A 19,383-nucleotide genomic window follows, 5' to 3' on the forward strand; every position below is an offset into this window, starting at 1 on the left:
TTACATGTGATATAAAATTATATTTTCTGTTCTATTTTATTTTTTAAATCTAGTCAGCCCATTACATTCACATCCCACCAATGAGTTGTAAATCACAGTTTTAAAATACTCTCTCGGGTTAAGTCAATACTAAAGGTTTATTTGTTTTATTTGTGGTGGTGGAAGGGGCATGCAGATTCTTTTAAACATTTATATTCTTTTTCCTCTACAAAGGTTTGGAGGCATTTCACAGCAAATAGTGCACGTAGCTGAAGACAAAGGAATTGCTGACATGAGCTAAGGAAGGAGAGTCAGAGAAGATCCTGAGGAACCAAAATTAAGCTGGGAGATTTGAGGGGGTTTGAGAAGAAATGGTCAGAAAGACAGAAGGAAAACTAAGAGAAAATGGGCAAAATTAAGGAAGCCCAAGAGCTTCCAGAAGGGAGTAGTCAATGAGGTCAACAGCCCCAGAGAATACCAGGCGGAGGCGAGAGCTGTGTCACGAGGCCATCAGAGAATGAGCTAGATCAGTCGTGGCACGGTGGGAGCAGAAGCCTGCATGCAGAGCCCCAAGTGACCAGGAGGCGACAAAACAGAGACTCCGAAGACTGAGCACAGAAAAGGAGAGCCCAAGGAAGTGGAAGGAGAAGCAGAATGGGGGATATGTTTTCTTTTTAAGAATTCTGAGAGATTTGATGGTGGCTTAAAATCTTCCAACCCACCAACCGTTCTTTCATTTAGAAGCCCCACCCCACACCATATTAACCAGGTAAAAATATATCCACCTCCCACACTAAATAGACATTACTTTGATTTGAATTATAAATAACTATATATGGAACTGAGTTGTAAATGACTAGTTGACATAAAGTTATGTTTTATGGGCATTTGATTAATATGCAGTACCTTCGATTTTGCAATTTTCTTTTAGTATTCAAGAAGTAAACGAAAACTTTTTTTTTTCTGATTTCAGACATATTTTTAGGCCTCTGAAAAGCTCATAGGCCCAAGGCCCGAGGTCCATAATTCCTAAGGATGACAAGGGCTGTGCCTCTCTGGGGCTGAAGAAGTCCCAGAAGTGGAAAGATAAAGAGAAAATAAGTCAGGACACACAAGAGGCGATGGACTCTGATAGACAAAGAGCTCCTACAAAATGGGCAGAAGAGGCTAGATAATCCAATTTTTTTTCACAGCAAAGTCAATGAATAAGCAATTCAAGGAAGAGAAATGTGAAAAGGTCAATGAACATATAAAAAGCCATCTAACCTCATTAACCCTCGGGGAAATCACCCATTTTTCACATATTGGATTGGCAAAATTTTGAAGACTAGTAATCCCTATAGCTGAGGAGGCTGTGGGGAAGCAGGGCCCCCGAGACAGTGCTGGTGGAGCGTGAATCAGCAGGCAGGCTCCACGAACAAGCCCAGGACGAGAACGGGCCCTCCGTCTCCGCATCCTCTTACTGCAGGGGTCCTGTGGTCTCGGCGCAAATGTGCCCCTGAAAGAGGCCTTTCTCCTAATACAGCATCTCGCTTTACTGGACTCAGAGCCCTGGTCTCTAACTACTGTTTCCTCTTTTGTGAGCTGTTTTACCTGTTTCTCCACAGCTTCCCCCACTGCAGTGGAAACTTCTAGGAAGCAGGGAGCCTCTCTCTCTTGTTCACCTCCCTCCTCCAGCCCTGGGGTGCCTGTAGAGGCTCTATTAAGACTAACGATTTTCATGGTGGCATTGTTCTAATAACAAAAACTGGAAACAATCTGAATGTCCATCAATAGGGGAAATGGTTGAATAAATCATGATACACACACACCTTGGAATACGATGACGCTGTACCCTGACCTGGGGGGAAAAGTCCATAATACATTGTTTTATGAATAAAGCAATTTATAAAATATTTAGAATCATATTTTTATTAAGAAGGAAGGGAAAAAATGTGGGTGAACATATTTGTCCATGTTTGGACACGCAGAGAGAAAGGTAGGGAAGGAAACTCAGCCAGCTGTGCCCACTGATGACCATGAAGGAAGGATGGCATTGGAGGGGACGGGCTAAAGGAGAGTATGTTTCGTAATTTTTAAAAATTAAACTATTTTAAAAGAATCTTGGCCTCAAAAATATTAACCTATCGTACGAAGAACCATGTTTATGTAGTGTTTATTTCACCTGCTGGAGTTAATAAGGCTCACGATCCGAAGTGTTCCCTGGACTTGCCTATGGCCAACCTCATAGCCTAGTAATCATTTCCCATTTGATTTGTTAAAAAGCCAAATTTATTCCAACACCCAGTAGCAGAAATGCCTTGCCTTTGATTAAAGACAGTAGTTCCCCCTGGGGGACCTGGAAATGATCTGAACGCCTTTTCAATGGGCCACTGAGAGCCCAGACTGAGGCTGCCCAGCAGAGGAGGACGGCACGGTGAGGGGCCGGCCAGCGGGCACGCGCACGCATGTCCTGGTGTCCGCGTCAGATTCCGGGGCCGCTGCCAGCCGCTGCTTCCCGGCAAAGTCCAGTTGGCTGGAGCCTGAGAAGTGATATCTTGAAGGCCCAAGGCGCTCCTTTCAAGAGGCCCTAAATCAAATGTCCTTGTCTTTGCCAGAAACAACCTATACGGGAAGTCTTATCACAAAACAAGCAGCTCTCAGTCATGTCAAGGATTTTTTAAATTAATTCCTTAAGCTGATCAAGTGATAAAAGTTGGGAATTTAAAAGGACTCAGACATTTCTACCTCACTGTGGTAATCAACCTGTAAGCTACCCAACCAACCATGAAACAACATGAATGGGACAGGCTTCAGTAGCTCAGTCCTACTACGGCATGCGGCACAGCACTTCACACCAGGTGACTGGGAATGAATGAATGAATGAATGAGAATCGTCAAACCCATGCGGACATCACTGAGGGGACCTGACATTTGGAAGGCCTGGAATCCAGTCCTCACTGAGACACTAGTTAGATACTTAAACCAGGGAAATGAGTGAAAATTCTCTAAGCCTCAGTTTCCTCATCTGTGAAATGGGAATGACAATTGTGCCTGTCTCCTAGGGTTATTGTGAGGCACAAGTGAGGATTGACCTGACAGCCTGGCAGGGACCGGAGGTGAGCTGCCGAGATCCCCCTCTTGGGAAGGACTTCCACCCAGCTGTGAGGAGTGCCGTCAGCATGCGGCCTCCAGCCACCAGCTCCTTGGGGGTCAGCCTCAGGGGCAGAGAGCCACCCCTCTGAGACCACCGGTCCTGCCGCCTGCACAATGTGGTGACTGAGGCCCAGCAACTGTGGCTCAGAGCAGGACACCATGACCACAAGTCCTCACTCTGGGGCTTCCCACCAGGTTGGCCGAGGTCTTTCTAACCCCTTCCTCTGGCCAATCCTGCTTCCTTCGCTTCCTCGGGGTTGGCCCCTAGTGAGCATCCTGCACCCCAAACTCCAAGCTGGCATCTGCTTCCAGAGAACCCAACCTGCAACACAGCCCTTTGGCAGTATTAAGTACCTTGGGGTTTCTGAAATGTGACAATGAGCAGAAGCCAATCCTAGTTTAGAAAAGAAAACCAAGCTCATCAACTTTTTTCTTTTGCATATGAGCCATTTATTTCAAGTATTCAAAGTCTGGTAGTTCATTCATATTCACCAAATATGTACAGAACACTGCCTCCTGGGGCCACGAAGGCTCTGCGATGGTCCTAGTTCAGGGCTGATGTCTTTACGCCTCCTCTGCTGTGGTTCTCGGTGGGCTGGCACCGCCCCTTAAGGCTCTGGAACTGGGTGAGGGGCCTCTGGTGGTTGCACTGATTTCAGGGCTCTGCCGTCATTTGGCAGGGGGGGACCGGGGGCGGGCAGGAATGCTAGACTCCTACAATGTACAGAAGGTCCTTCTTGAGGATGGATTGTCCCATGTCCCACATGATTCAGAAAACAGAAAAAAAAGTTTACATAATTATCTGAGTCTAGATCTTAACTCTGCATTTCATAAAAATATTTCGTTCAGTTTTTAATACACTGAATTTTCTAGGAACTCAATTACCCTATAAATTGAGGGGAAGGTGTACTTTATTCAATTCAGAGCTTTACCAAGAGTTTTTCACCATTTCCAAAAATCATGACAGTTTCAGAAAAGTCACTCACGATCAATGAGACACCTTATAACACACCTGTGTTGTCTACATTTGTAGTTGTCTTCTTCTTAGAGATATACATAAAAAGACTTTTTTAGCCCTGATTTCTAAGGTTTTATATATAAGATTAATGATAATATTCAGTTGAATATTTCTTGAATCCAAACTAATTTATTATAAGAGCAAATATCGATTTCATTATGTCTTCTAAAGTAGCTGTGCACATATTGAAGTACCAGCTATTTTATTATAAATTATTTTCATGTTATTTCTCCTTTATATTACAGTTAGAGTATTCTGTTGTTTTTCTTTAGTATTGTATGTAAATGAGTTCTATTATCTATGAGTTTCATTTCAGGAAGTAAAGAGAATGTTACAAAACGTACAAAGGGCATGTTGGGTTTGATGAATTTGGAACCACTGCCTTACAGATTTGACTCTCAAACTGGGGTCTGAGGTCCCCCTGCAGCGGAAGCATCTGCAGCACTCAAGAAAAATCTAGGCTCCTAGGTTCCAACCCAGACTCACCAGAATGTTCTCTGGGGCTAGAACCCTGGAATCCTTATTTTTTCAACCTTCCCCAGGTGATTCTGATGCTCATCCAGGCTTGAGAGACACAGCTATGGAGAAGTTGGGGGATGGGGGGGACACCGAGCCATCGCCTGGCCAGGAGGTGCTCACAGTCTAAAAGGGAAGGGTAAAGTGTAACCATATGTCAGGCACATAGTTGTCAAATGGCAGAAAGCTACACCAACAAAGTGCTATGGGAATTCAAGGAAGGGAGATGCCAGCCTGGCGGAGGTGTCTTGAGGAGGACGCACTGGAGTGGGGATCTGAACAACAGTGAGAGCAGGAGCCTCATCTCTGGGGAGCACTACTGCAGGAGCCTTTGACATACGTCAAAGCCTTTGTCTCCGTCAAAACTCACGGCTGCCCTCTGGGTAAATACCATCCCTGTCCAGGTCTTTCCAAAGAAGATACTGAGGCCTAGAGAAGTCAAGTACCTTCAAGTCTTGCAGCCCCAGAGGACAGGGCTTAACCATCCACTATATCAGGACCTGGCCAGGAGGAAAGAGGGTGGGGGCAGGGGTGGGAGAGGCCCAGGGAGTTTCAGAAGAATGATTTCTATCCAAAAGCTGCATTTCCATCTTGCTATTCGCCTTGTCACCAACATTCACGATGACAACAGGAAACCACCACTAGGAGGGATTCTGAGCACATATCATTCACATATGGCTAAAAAGACTGGAGGATGAGAACAGGCGTTGAGGAGTCACGGATGCTAATAAGCCACAAATCACAGAAAAGTCACTTAACTGAGGCAACAGCAAAATGGAAGGAGGCTTGGATTTAGGAGCTCTCTCGTTGCTTCCACTGATCTAGCAACAACATAAAGCAGCTTCTGCTTAATCAATTCCCACCTAATCAGAGAGCCACCCTAACACTGTCTCCCAGCGCAGCAAATTAGCCTAATAGTGAACCGCTGCAGCAATCAGGAGGGTACTGGTGGGGAGGGCAGGATGGAAACATACTCGGAGGAAAAGCAATTGGATAGTGCTAAGGGGTTAAGTGGTGTTTAACTAGCTGTTAAATTGCAAACTGCTAAGCTTCCCCATTCTCATACAGAAATTGTCAACAATGAATAGAAATGAAGATGAAATGCATCAGGTTCTGTTTTTATCCTGCATCCCGGACACGCATCCAGGTAGATATAAAATTTATTTTTATCTCTATAAAGGGAAAGATCAAGCCACTCGTTGTGTGACAAGTGTTTCTCAAACTCAGACACTCAGAATTTAGCATTCATCAGAATCCTCTAGGGGGCTTGTTAAAATACAGATGACTGGACCACCCCCAGAGTTCCCAACTCAGGAGATCCTGCGTAGGCCCTGAAATTTACATGTCTAACAGTTTGCAGGGGAAGACAATTCTACGAACCTGGGGATCACACTTTGAGAACCTGCTCAGGAAGTCTCAAAAGCCACTTGGAAGGGCAGCAGGGGATGGAAAGAGATGAATGAGCAGCTGCGAGCGTTGATAGGGAGTGAGGCATCTCAGCAAGCAATGGAGGGTCCCCCTGATAACACAAGGAAGCTTCCATGTATTTCTTAAAGTAGTAATTTGTCACTCTTTGTTTCTCATTCTCTTTATTCTTAAATAAAGAGTCTATAACTATAAGCAGTCATGTAATGGCTGCCACATGTCCAAGAGAATGGGAACGAAATGAGAAGGAAGACAGAGGAGTCCTCCACTTTTCACGGATGTGAAACGAGACCGGTAATCAAAGGGGAAGTCAGAGATGTCACAGGGGACAAGAGGTCCCAGGTCAGAGAGACAGCTGAGTGGGCCCCTTCTCTGCGTGCAGGACCCTAAGGAAAACTCACTGGCTCTACCTTACTCCTTCCCTCTATCGAGTTGCGCTCTCACCAGACTGATAACCCCGGGGCCAGAGCTGGAAGAGGTCCAGTCTTCTGCAATGAATGGAATCTTGGTGTGATCACCCACAGTCAGCGCCCACTGGCAACCAGTGAACATCAAACTTCAGGTATCTTTTGGACCAGCCTTACTTACGCTGACCTGGCAGAGGTGACGCAGGTCAGGCAGGGCCAATTCACGCTTTGTGGGTGGTGAGAATTTCTTCTGCTACAGTGGGGCAAGACTAACACCAATGGATCACATCCTGGTCCCACAGCTCCCCCGACTTCCAGGTACATTGCCAGGAGACTAGACGCTTCTGGATGAAGATTTCCAATCAAAGCACTGCTCTGTGGCCCCAGCTTTTATTAACTGAAGAGACCAAAAGGCCTTTCTGCCCATCCATCCTCTTCCCTCCTCTTGGGTTCGACATGTGGGTCAGCAGCAAGCTCCTCAAATCTCCGAGGCAGAGACCTTTGGCCTTGGAAACATTTGGAGCAGAAACAGGTGGTGTGGACTGGAGCAAACTTTCAAAAGAAGAAAATACCAAAAACTCCGAGAGAAGAAGCCCTCCGTGTGGAATTCTCATTTGCATTTCGTGCGGTCAGCGGTTCTCCAGTTTTCCTCCCACCCCTTCAAAGGTTAGGTTGTCAGATCGTGTTGTGAGTAGGTCAGACTAAGAGGGTTTTTTCTTATGGTTTCAGGCGGGATAATATTTCATACCCACAGGATTGCAGTGCTGAGCTTAGCAGTGCAGTATTTAAGAGTCAATCGCATATCCATCATTCAGCCCACATTTCAAAGACTGATAAAATATCGCCCCGGTGGATTTAAAAGAAGCCCGTGATCAAACATTTTCCTCTCCTAACTAACAAGGCTGCGAGGGTCAGTTTCTAATACAATGCCAACAGCCCGCCTGTGCACAGTAAAAAGCGCATTTCTAACTGGAAGATGGCTTGCGGAACAGTACGGCAAACATCACTACCCCTGATCAAAAGTCTTCCGTGGCTCCCCACAGAACCCAAACTCCTTAGCGGTTTTTCAGGGGCCTCAACAAACTGCTGCCCATTCTATCCAGCCCCCCTCTCCCCGCGGCCAGTGCAAACCGTCTGCTCCAGGCTAACGCTGGCTCATTGCTCCTGGAAACCCCGCGCAGAGCTTCCTTCTCTCTTGCTTTGCTGACCCCTGCCCCAACACCCTCTTCCTCCTTCTTCCCAGTTTGTCAAACTCCGTCCATGAGGCAGTGAAAACCCAGCTCCAGTCACATAACCTCCACAAAGCTGCTTTTCAGGAAACTTCCTGCCCTAGATGCTCTCTCCCCACTGAGTGGCCAGGGTAGCGATCCGCTGGCACCGTACAGGGACTGCCCTGCATCATGGCTTATTTACTGCCATATGCCCCCACCCAACCTCAAGTCAGTTGAACTGTGAGGCTCCTGGGCCCCATGCCTCCTCCTGGCTTCCCCCGGATCTCACCTGCCGCCCCCCGCACAGTGGATGCTCAGGAAAGGTTTGCTGCGGTCACCACAGTAAGAATTTGGTCCTCCCTGGGACTGTGGTTTATGAGATAGTTGTCTTTAAAGCTCCTTGTTTCTCTTCCTTGCCGTCCAATCACTGCCCTCTCTTTTCTCCCGAGCATGTGACCGGACTGCCAATTCACTCTGTCCCTAGGGCTGTCCAAGAGCTTAGTGAGCATTGAACAGAAGACCCCTACAAGGTGACTGCTAGGCCGGAAAAACCAGCCTGGGTCCCGCAGGCCCAGGAGCAGGACACGGGCAGCGGGAGACAGAGATGAACACAAAGACAGGGGGCTACAGCTGCCCTCCACCTCAGGCAGCGGGCCCTCCAAGAGAAAGAGAGCATCTGGTGGAATATGGGTAAATAGTGCTGAGATCGGAAAGCTGTGCATGTAACAAAAGCACAAAGGGTTTGTAAAAGGCGGATTCCGCTCCCCACCCCCACCACCAAAAGCTCAATAAAAAAACCAGCAGTTTTCACTCAGCACATCTGTTTTCAGTTACCTGTGCCTGAACCACAAACTTCACAAAGAAATGGAGAGATTTCAGCTGACTCCGTGGTTAAGTCTGTCAGGGCAGAGCGACGGCTGCCCAACATTCAGGGTCTTGCGGAGCCTCGCTGATGACACTGTGGCCACAAGGAATCGTGCACTGACTTGATTGCTGAAAAGTAAAAGCGGCCCAGGGGTATCATGATCATTGATCAACACAGCTACGCCTGTTAGTCAATCACTGATTACCAGATTAACTTACCAATTATCAGTCGCATGTTCCCAATCAATTCTCAACATATTTAGTCCTTTTTTTCCCCATTACTCTATCTTGCTGCTATCTTCCTTAAACCCTCCCAGCTAAGATTTTGTTTTTCTTTAGTAAAACAAAAAAGTCTTTGACTACTAGAATGTTCTTTACATTATATCCCTAAGCCCTGGTTCTGTTCACAACATTGTCTCTCTAGGCTCATAAAAATGTTTCCAAGAATAATATTTCCTTCCTTTCGATGAATTGGGGATACAGCAGACCATCCATAGATAGATGCTGCAAGAGGGAGAAAGACAATGATTTTGTGATCTTCCTTCTACAAAACCCTTCCTCATCTGGTGCCCGGTTAAGTAACAGAAGACTGAGATCACTGAGCAACTCTTTGAAACAGTGCGATATTGGAAATCTCTGCACACCAAATCCGAACCCCTCCCTTATCAGACCTTACCCCGACCTACTCAGGCCTGATACAGGGCCCAAGCTTTACTGCCCCTCCCCCCTGTCATTGCTCCTTTATTGCTATAAACATGGATGCAAGAGGGAAATGCCTTTTTTTTTTTAAAGATTGGCCCCTGAGCTAACATCTGTTGCCAATCTTCTTTTTTTTTCCCTTCTTCTTCTCCCCAAAGCCCCCCAGCACATAGTTGTATAGTCTAGTTGTAGGTCCTTCTGGTTGTGGCATGTGGGACGCTGCCTCAGCATGGTCTGATGAGTGGTGCCATGTCCGCGCCCAGGATCCAAACCGGCAAAACCCTGGGCCACTGAAGTGGAACACGACCTTAACCACTTGTCCATGGGGCCAGCCCGGGATAGGCAACTTTAAAAATCCACTTTGGTAACAGGGATTCCAGTGACTTCATTGCTCCTTTAAACTTTTTTGAGAAATCATTGCCATAAATTATTAAAATACATATTTATTTAATAATTATTGTCATCCAGGTACTTAATTTGTTGCACTTTCAATAGTTGGGTTTCTATCAAGAATACAATTATTTTACAGGGAAACATTAAATATTTACTATAATCAAAAAGGCACATCATACCAGCAATTATTTCACTATTAATTTTTTACTTGAATTGCTTTATATGGAAACACCAAGATTTACCCTGAAAAATCAGTAGAACAGGTACTGAAAGACGTATCTGAGGGCTCTACCCAGAGACTGACATGAAATTTTACAGGCCTCAATAAACATTTATTGGTGGAAAACTGAATTGTATTCCATTTTGTTTGTTCCAAGGGGAATTCATCACAATGGGCTTTTTTAATTTAGTAGCCCTCACTGAAAGAAAACTTAACTAGTACGGTTTGGTGTCACTTGGGCTGTGTCAGAGAAGGGCAACCGAGTTCAAAGACAGAGGTCATCGACTTCCCTCACCAGTCTCCATGTGCTGCCAAGAGAAATTAACCTATCCTGTGGGTAGAGGGCAATCTAAGTGACGCTGAGAAGCTCATACAAAAATTCACTTCCATAGAAGTATTCCTATGATGTTTCCTTCTCTAAAAAAATCTACGGAAACTCCTCTAAAAGAATTGTGAAAGAAAAGCTTCTAAACATCTATAGAACACCACTAGTTAACTTTAGCCAAGGAATACTCTGGAATCTGCTGTATTTTTAATTCATAAAAGCAGAGTCCTATCGTGTAGTCTTTGCCTGCAAAAGTAGGTGGTCCTTTTACTGAGCATCCATTTGAGTTCTCCTCTCACTTGGAGAACTCACCCACTTCCACAGTTTTTATCATTATTCAATTATTGGTCATTCCATTTCAAATATTTCTTCACCCTTCCTAAATGTAAAAAAGGTAAAAAGCCTGGCTCGATCCCTCTCCTCCCAACCTTCTAAAATTCCAAACCTCATGCCTCCTCGCTGTTCCCCTCTCAGCATCCCAAGGTGGCCCTCACATCTGCCATACACTCCCAGGGCCCCATCGCGCCACATCAAATCCACCCCAACAGCTCAGCGGGAACCCTCTAAACTAAACCACCTGTGTCCAAATGCCAGACTCATCCTCAGACGCTTAGACACACACTCCCACACACCACACACCAGCCTTTTAATATAAACTACCCAGTTTAGCATTCAAGATACACGCACACCATCAGCAACTGCCCACACCAACCCCTCTTCAGTCTTCTTTCTCTGGTGCCTCCAAGTAAAAAATATCATGGACGACATGGTAGACATTGTAGTTTCCATATTGTATCAGAATCATTTCACATGGTTTTACATAGAACACTGATTCAGAGTTAGCACCTACCGACGAGTCTCAGAATATAGAAAGTTTGCTGTGGATTTAAACAAGATTTAAACTTGCTTCCACTGCTGGGAATAAAATGACAGAAAGTTATAAGCAAGCAAGTAGCAGTTTCAAATTCCCAGGAGACTTTTAGAGTAATATATACACTTTAAACTCCAAGGAAAAAAGTTTGCCTGCATTCCTTTATTAGAGGAAATACCCATCAAACTACACCCCATTACATTATCCCTCAAAAAGCAGTTAGCAAGTTAGCAATATCATTTCCGCATTTTCCAAACACATCTGCTGCTAGATTGATCCAAAGAGGTACTTCACATCTTATTAGTGGCTTTGGAAATTATCACCTCAAAAGAAATTTGATGTCAATGACCTAGGGGTTAGTACCTTATACAAGGGCTGACAATGGTTTTCCAGTTTTAATTAAGCAAAGTAACTCCCATTCTGCCAAGAGGAAGAAAATGAATGGAAAGTTGGACAACTATCTCCCAATAAAACCCAGGACATTGTCTCTTTGCTGGGTTGAGGGTACAGGGAAACTAAAGCCAAAATGCTTGAAAAGAATTTACCATATTGAAATATCTACATTTTTTTCTGCAGAAAATAAAGCATCAGGCCTCCTAGAAACAAGCATGGAGCACGTCCATTTGGTAGAAGATCATCTCCCAAAGTGCCTGCAAAGATGGGCAGACATCTATACCTAGTGACATTAAGAGATGGAACTCGCTTTAGTGAAATCCATTTGCAAACCACGTCAGGCAACTTCACACAGAGAACTAGCAAGGGTCCCTCAGGCCTCTGGCAGGCTACCAGGATTTCTCAGTTTTCCCTGCATTTTGGTCTAGAGGTTTCCAACTATCATGCCCCAGGTCATCCATGTTCTATGACCAGATCCAAGTTGCCTCACCATGCAAATCAAACAACGGAGTCCTTTTCCTAGGACATTTACTCTTTCATAAGTTTTTCCATCAATTTCTCTAAAACCTTAGCACCTACCACCACATGATCTAACAAGAAATTAAGGCAACAGGTAGTCAAAAACTACGTGTGTGTGTTCAAACAAGATTCTAGAAATATGATTCTTTAAACGATTTTAAGTTGTTAAATTTTAAGATACAAAGACCTGCACTACTTACAATACAAATATATTTCCGGCTAGTTAAGCAGGACCTTTTTCATATGGCAGAAGTAGTGATATTCCTATTTTGTGGCACTCTGAGCAATGTGCACCCTGAAGACCATCCAGGAGCCTCACCCCATGAGCAAGTTTGAGTATCACCCCCTAGTCTCTAGTCGAATCCCTCGGCCTACCTACAACACATTCTGCAGGAAGTGATGAAAAGCTAGGGAGTTTGAGTTACAGAAGGCCTGTCACATTGCAAAATGTCCATCAAGGAGTTCCACACACTCTCCTGCTGCAGGAAAGTGGCTGGGACCATGGCGGCCAAGAGCTAGTCAATGGGGCCTGTCTGATGCCTTAAAATGCTACCTGTGGCATCGAGCTCTCACCTGTTCCTCTCCTGGGTTGTGATCTGTACGTAGCAGCCTGCATGTGATGGAGCAACTGGAGGAAACAGGTTCAAAGTGTGGGAAGCCATGGGTTAAAGCGACTTGCCAAACTATGGGAAATATTCTGGCTGGATGCTGGAGCTTTAATGCTTTGCTCTAATGGGGTAATGACTCTCGCTCCTTTCTCATAAACATGCTAAGTAGATTTTTACTTTCTCAAAAAGCTAAATCCTTCTGTGGCTTTATGACTTACTTTCATAACCAAGAGCCTCTTAAGCTATTAACAGCCTAGTGTCACAGCCCTAAAGACTCAGCTTGCCCCCCGTCACAAGTTCCTGCAAAACAGACCCTGGTTAAACAGACTACAGAAAACAAAAAGGAAAGAAAACACAAAACCCCACTTGTGGTTGACACAGAACCTGTACGCAGCTTAAAGAAATCAATAAAATGATATAGTGTCAGATTCAGAACAAAGGAAGAGATTTCAGTGTGGTCACCTCTGAGAACCCTCTGACAAATCAAGGCTGCCAGTTGGATCACTGAGCGCCAGTGAAAGTAATTCAACCATTCCATCTCCCACACAAAATGCCTGAGCCCCAGAGCTAACTCTGGGCGGCTATGATAGTGCTACCCACCCCCAACTCATAAAGCAAAGGGGCAAGCCGGCCAATTTAGCACAAAGAAGAGAACATCTCCACTTGGCCATTGCAGCTGGTTGGCCAACACAGTCATTCACTGCTCTACAAGAGTTCTCCAAGACATTAGTAAAGCACGTTAGCCTTTCCAAATACCTTTCACCTCAATAGATTCCAGTTCCACCTTGCAATAAAACTGAGCATATTTCTATTTAATACTCATTCTCTCAATCTGAAAGTAATCTCTTTCTATTTAATGCAAAGATCTCCCTAAATGCTATCAAAATGGCAACCAAAGTCAGCTTAAGAATTGTGTTCTCAAGGACAGAAAGAATGTCTTTCTACTTCCTCCACCTTGATTTTTTTTTAATGTTTCTCTTTACTTCTCCCAGAAATATTTAACTTGATTTTACATAATGCAAAGTACTCTTTTGTTTGTCAAGATAAGTAAGTTGGTTTCTATTCAAAGTGTTGAAAAATATACAACTTTGGTAAGCACGAAAAGGACACAGAATGGAAACTAAGATCCTTAAAATTCCAAAATCCTCTTATCCTATTATATCTCTTTTAAAAAGAATCTATCTGAGGCTGGCCCTGTGAAACAGTGGCTAAGTTTGCACGCTCTGCTTTGGTGGCCCGGGTTCACGGGTTCGGATCCCAGGCACGGACCTCCACCACTCATCAGCCAGGCTGTGGCAGCGATCCACATACAAAATAGAGGAAGACTGGCACAGGTGTTAGCTAAGGCCTAATCTTCCTCAACAACAACAACAACAAAAAGTATCTACCCAACCATGCGACATTCTGGAAAAGGCAAACTATAGAGACAATAAAAAGATCAGTAGTTGCCAGAGGTTGCGGGGGAGGGATGAACAGATGGAGCACAGAGGATTTTTAAGGCAGTGAAACTATTCTGTATGATACTACAATGGTGAATACATGTCATCAAATATTTGTCAAAACCCCCATAGAAGGTACAGCACCAAGAGTGAACCCTAATGTAAACTATGGATTGGATGACAATGCATCAGCACAGGTCCATTGACTGTCACAGCTGCACCAGTCTGCTTCCGGGCGTCGACGGCGGTGGAGGTTGCGCGTATGCTGGGGCAGGGAGTACAAGGGAAGTCTGTGCTTTCTGCTCAATTTTGCTATAAACCTAAAACTGCTCTAAAAAATAAAATCTATTCTTTTAAAAAAGAATTTATACTACTAGACGTACTAAATAATAGCATATATCCTCCAACTGAAAAAAGTGGGTAAAAATAGTTGAGGAAGAGGTTAAATCTCCTGCAGCCAGAAAAGGAAAAGTGTAAGAAAAAGCGGCTGTGCTGCAGGACCTGCTTTGTGACTTCACAGAATACTTGGCAGAGAGGATGCGTGTTTCTGTTTGGTCTAGAGACGAGCACGAGAGGAACCAGCAACACGCGTCATCAGCAGCCTTTTCTCTGAAGAACCGTTTTGATGCTGTGGAAACACTGCACACAAAGCCAGACGAATCCATTCCACACGCACAGACCACCATACATCATTTTGATTTTTATATCTAGATATCTCAACTCATTTTTTGTAAAGTCACTACCCAGATATAATATCTATTTTCAATTTGGGAAATCAGGGAACTGGTTAGCTAATTCAGGAATTGACAAACAAACCGACGCAGCTGCCAGAGGTACTCCCTCAAGCAACTGGTTTGACAAAAATCAGTTATAAAAGCAGGATCTGGGTCTTTAAATATAAGAAATCAGCTTTCAAATACATCAAATTCTAAACTAAATTTTAAAATCTAATGTGTAACGCCATTAGTAACATCCTGCTATTATTCAATCAGTTGTAGAGAGTGGAATATAAGGAGGGCCACACGGAGACCTGACTCAACAGATCTGAGAGGAAACTTCATGAGCATCAAATAGTTTCAAATGTTGGAGAGAGAAGTTGCCTATCAAATAGTTGCACACACAAAACCGATTTTTCATCAAGTATCTACTTAACAAGTATCTACTTGTCCTACAGAAATACAGAGATCATGAAAGAAATGTTATGTGGGTTAATTAATTTAAAATACTTTTAAGTGAGAACATATGTAAAGACCTATCACATATCCCTCTACCTCACCTTCAAAAGTTAAAGTTTTAACACATACTAGGTTGGTTTTTCAAAATCACAGGCACAGGCTTTCAAAGGAGATCTGTATTGCCTATGAGAGTTGACTAATATGTCTGTCATGCACACTTGAGGTGACCCAGTGACCCAGACTTGGCCAACGGATGGGACTCCAGAGGCACGGGAATGCAGGCCGCCCCCGTGATGACATCAGCTCTTCCACGGTTGCTTCTCCACAGCAGTGGGCTTCACGCTGGGGGCCTTGCACCCCTGGAGTATGAGAAGACTTCGAGACGCCTGCAGGCCCAGGTTGTTGTGAGGGAATCACATTCTAGATCCTCAGCTTCCATATGTACACATTCCTAAAAAGCATCTTGTGGTTGACAGTCCCGCTACTGCCCTTTCACACTCCCCTCTCCACAATCCACAATCGTCCTTCTCCCACTCTCGCCCATTCTGATTCTGATGAGGGAATTGCCCCCGAGGTGTGAAAACGTCCTGGTGCCAAGAAAGGGCACATTCAAAATACCGCAGGTCAAGAGAACTTCCTTTAATTAACACCTCCCTATCATTCCAGCAAAAAGTTATGCTCTCCATAAACACATGAACTGATTTAAAACAAGAAACCAAGCCTCATGGAGAGATTAAGAAATGCACTTCAAATAAGAATGTTTTACTTTACAGGTTTTATTAATAATTTATCAAGTATTTGATAACTTGTTTGTTAATAAATTATTGGGAAGATAAACTGAATCCAGAAATTTATTTAACTCTTAGCACCTTAGGATCATATTTTTATTGCAAAGCATCATAGGATAACCAGGGTTTTTTAATGTATTACATTTGGATAAAATTCTGCTTGAGGAAGTGGAACGGAAGTATGAGCTCAAGGAGAAAAAGAAAATGTAAAATTTTCAACTATTAAAGAGTGCTTGCTCAGGTATTTTTTAAGTGATGATGAGGCACACCAAATCACAACAGTGTTTAAATTCCATTCAATACGCTTTAAATAGTGATATAACTTTTTCACTTTAAAAGTCAACATTTATATTATGCCAGGAATTACATCCTTTGTATCTTTCTAACGTTACGATGAAAAACTTTAGATGTCAACCCAAAAAAACATGCAAGGGGATACATAATTTGAAAAACATCTGTTAGAGGTGGAAGTTGGGGGTAAAAATGTTGCAGAGTTGCTCATGGGCATCTTTAGACGGCCCAGCTTGGCCCTCCCCTCGGTCCACCCAGGATCACGGAGGGACTCTATCTGCCTCCCTTAGGCCCAACTAGGCTAGATACTTGAAACCACAAAACCCTTTGTTAACAGGGACTTCCTGTGCAACCCTTTAAAGGGCTGACCCTGTCTAAAATCTTGCAAATACAAAAAAATGACAACCAAACATTTCTTCCCATACTTTTTCCTTGACTGGGGGTGGGGGCAGAGGCAGGGCTGTTTCAGATCTGTTCATGTCATGACATACTGAGCTATCAGCCGCAAAATTCTTGATCATACATGTTTAACAAGGTGCCAAGAAAAAAATCCACCAAAAAACTTGGCAATATTTTCTGCCACCAATCCTTTTATTAGGGCGATTTATAGAACAAAAAAATCACGTCCTGTCCTCCCCATCTTCATGGGAAAGATTCCAAGAGGAGGAAAGAAGGTAAATGGAAGGAGAAAACACAGCAGCAGGAACTGGCACCAGATCCTTCGTTCATTCAACAGTTACTGCTAACCTACCATCAGGTTAAGTGGAGCCCTGCATGCTGAAAAACGGGGATGCAAAAATTTCCCCCCAGAAGTGAAGAGCAAATAAGTGGCTTAGCTCCAACCTCCCCAAGCCACACGGTAATCAAGGGGCTAAAAATGGATTAAAACCAGAAGTGAGAGGCTCAGTGAAGACACTCGCCCCGTTCCATGTAAGAAGGAAAATGAAAGTGCTCATTAAATACATCTGTATTTAGACACGTCTAAAGATTAAGTAGTTCTGTGACAAACATTCCCTTCAGATGGCAGTTCCAGATACTTCTCATGAAATTCTAAAAAAGAAAACAAAGCACACTGTGGAGGTATTTTGGGGGCGAGGACATGGAAAAGCCCTAGTATTTCAGCACTCTCACCAGTGACAAGTGTTTTCAAACAAGAATGAAGGCCACGGCCTCCTCTGTAACACAAGGTTCTTCACCCACGGGGGAGCCAGGAGGCAATGTCCCCTGGGCCCAGCACCCAATGGGCTCCCTCTCCTAGACCAACTTAGAAGCGGGTGATACATTCTAATCTGGATAAGGTAGATGATATGATACTAAAACCACATAATAATTACCCAGGCGGCCGACTTCAGTAATCTATCACAGGGTGTTTATACAGTGTTTCAGGCTGGATCCTAAATATAACTGTAGAGATGACACGTGACTTTACAAGTGCTGTTTAAGAACAGGACAGGCAAATGAAATGCACATCAGACTGAGCCAGGAAAAACAAGAGCTCTACCCCACTAAGAGTCAGCAAGCCAAATGACAACCACTGGCCTCAGTGTTTCCCTCTGAAAAATGGAGATGCTCATGTTTGCCTCCTGTCTCCCCAGAGAATTTATCATGTTGTTCAGTCGTCAGAGAGCTTCGGTACTGAGCTGCTGCCAAGGTTTTCTAAAGCTACACACTACACGAATTTCTTTACAAATCTTCTTTATCAACAAGCATCTTCAGTCTTTTTTTTTTTTTTTTAAGGCTTGGCACCTGGGCTAACAACTGTTGCCATCTTTTTTTTTTTTTTCTGCTTTATCTCCGCAAACCCCCCCTGTACACAGTTGTATATCTTAGTTGCATGTCCTTCTAGTTGTGGGATGTGGGACGCCGCCTCAACGTGGCCTGACGAGCGGTGCCATGTCCACGCCCAGGATCCGAACCCTGGGCCGCCGCAGCGGAGCGCGCGAACTTAACCACTCGGCCACGGAGCCGGCCCCGCATCTTCACTCTTAATTCTTTTTCTCTGGAGGATCAGAAGAGAAAAACGAAGCTAACTTTTAAATGAAAGATGGCATGTGTTCACTGACCTCCCTTTTGCCCCTCACTAACCAGCTCAAGGTGCCCATCTTCTTCCAAGATCAAAAGAACTCCAGGCCTAGAAGGGGTTTGAGAAGAACTCAAATGACTCTGGAAGCACGAGAGCAGAAAGCAAATTCCCTCTACAATTATGACATGAACACTGGAAACCACACACACACTCACTCACCCCCACTCACAACTCACACGGAAATTACCAGACTGAGCTTCAGAGAGAACTTTCTAGAATAATGAGAAACATTAGACAAGTAGATACTATTGAGATTTTTTAATTTTATAATTTCCATTTGTAATAATTGTGTATCTTTAAAATGTATTTAATTGTGTAAATTGGCTCTCCATAAAATTTAAGTCACTTCCATCCCCATATTAATCTAGAGTCTCTACTCAAAGAAACTAAAAATAGTACTTTTAGCACACAATGGGAAACAGAAAATATCAAGATTTCTGTCTTACTTTCAAATGCAAGAGGTAAAGATCCCCTCCCTGATCTCGGCTCTTTGAGAGAATCAAAAGGACTGTTTCATTTTAACTGTTTCTGAGTCCACATCTGGAGTTTAAAAATCCAGTTTAAAAGGCAAATGATTTAAAATATAAACATATGGCCTCCTTCTCTACAGTGATTCCTAGAGGGAAACAAAAAAGGTCTGAGTACAAACAAACTATTGTTTTAAAAAGGATTTTTTTTTAATTAAAAGCATACCAAGAAAGCTAACTAAGCTTCTACTTTCTCCTGGAGAAAATAATAAAACCAAGAATTCCCAGCGCAATCTAATTAAATCGAGATCAAAGTGCAGCTTAGGTAATACCAAGGCTGTAAGAGTGTAGCACTCGATTTCTGAAGAGCACGGTCCCAGTCTGGGCTCGGCTTAATGCAGGGCTGGCAAAGTTTTCCTGTAAAGGGCCAGAGAGCAAACATTTTCAGTTTTGCCAGCCATACAGGCTCTGTCGCAACTACTCAACTCCATGCTGATGGCCCGAAAGCAGCCACAGACAATATACAAACAAATGAGGGAGGGCTGTGTTCTGATACA

The 19,383-nt window shown here is 43.9% G+C and overlaps 1 protein-coding gene across 12 annotated transcripts in view; it reads right to left on the reverse strand.

The window, feature by feature from the left end:
* The window catches only part of ANKRD44 (ankyrin repeat domain 44), a 348,643-nt gene that overhangs the window by 276,172 nt on the left and 53,088 nt on the right, over nucleotides 1–19,383 (reverse strand). Inside the window, exon 3 of one of the 12 annotated variants that reach the window (XM_070580487.1) lies at nucleotides 8,526–8,684. The exons of 10 other annotated variants lie outside the window; for them this stretch is intronic. The gene's annotated coding sequence lies outside the window, so the exon portion shown is untranslated. Of the gene's footprint in view, nucleotides 1–8,525; nucleotides 8,685–19,383 lie in introns of those variants that run through there. One more of the 12 variants, XM_070580473.1, reaches the window with a different exon arrangement.

The sequence above is a fragment of the Equus przewalskii genome, chromosome 17 (genome assembly GCF_037783145.1).
Source record: "Equus przewalskii isolate Varuska chromosome 17, EquPr2, whole genome shotgun sequence".
NCBI classification, from domain to species: Eukaryota; Metazoa; Chordata; class Mammalia; order Perissodactyla; family Equidae; genus Equus; species Equus przewalskii.